The 1,009-nt window shown below is 41.7% G+C and overlaps 1 long non-coding RNA gene across 1 annotated transcript; it reads left to right on the top strand.

The window, feature by feature from the left end:
• LOC126398744 (uncharacterized) lies at window positions 1-570 on the top strand. The gene is made up of 2 exons (XR_007570807.1): window positions 1-108; window positions 341-570. It is a non-coding gene; the product is annotated as an uncharacterized LOC126398744 (long non-coding RNA).
• Window positions 571-1,009: the final 439 nt, after the last annotated feature.

Below are 1,009 nucleotides of genomic sequence, written 5' to 3'. Positions count from 1 at the left end.
AAATCCTACAGTTTAGAAAGCCTCCTGAGGAACTCTGGCGTATCGTCTGTTTTCTCAGACTCAGCCGACTTTTCAGGAATATCGCAGAAGACACTGAAACTCATCAAGGTTAAGAGAAAAGTTTTTTTTCTATGTCATAATGAATTAGCATGAAACTTGCAGGCTTATTGCGTGATTGGGACCTTATTACACCTCAGAACTTCACTTTCATTAATGATGTGGAAAGGACATGCATGCTGAAGTCCTGTATTTGCTCAGCTCTCTGTCTTCAATGCTCACATTCACTGTCTTTATTCTGTCTCTGTTCTCTCACCACTCCTGTTTCTGTGCCATTACTCAGGCTCCCCATGAGGTTATGCTGGAGGTGGAAGAGACCAAGTCAGAAGATGGGGGGAGACCTGACATCATGCTGGACTTCTTTGTCCCCCCGAGAATTACTTTTAACAGACCATTCATGCTCATAATCTATGACGACCTCACAGGGCTCGTCCTGCTCATAGGGAGAATTATCGATCCTACAGATGTCTAGACTGGAGTCAACATCACAGTCTCCTTTTGTGCTTTTTTTCTTTTGCTATTGATTTTATACTGAATTCACTTACATTACCAGCCCAGTCTCCAGGAGAAAAAAAGTTGGCATTGTACATTTCTGTTAACCATGAATATGTTACCTTTGTAAGTTTAATACATGTCATATCAGTGTTTCTGAAGTGATGTAGTATATCAGCCGTCTTTGTCATCTAGAGGTGGAGGAGATAGTGGATGGTAAGACACCTGCCAAGCTGCAGACCACTGTTTGAGTCGTTGATGTGTTTCTGCTGAGGATAGTGCCACTAAAAACGATTGTTCTTATCAAACTTCCCTACATTTACAGCCAGGATAGGGCCACAGAAAAAGTTTTTTTCTTTTTTTTAAGTGAGACATTGCTGCATTTCTAGAGGCATTTTTGGCCCAGCTGGGAGAGTGCCACAAAAAGCTTTTTGCAGAGATACTGCTGCATTTGTAATGG

This window comes from Epinephelus moara, chromosome 12, assembly GCF_006386435.1.
Source record: "Epinephelus moara isolate mb chromosome 12, YSFRI_EMoa_1.0, whole genome shotgun sequence".
NCBI classification, from domain to species: Eukaryota; Metazoa; Chordata; class Actinopteri; order Perciformes; family Serranidae; genus Epinephelus; species Epinephelus moara.
This window is presented reverse-complemented; position numbering and strand designations above follow the sequence as displayed.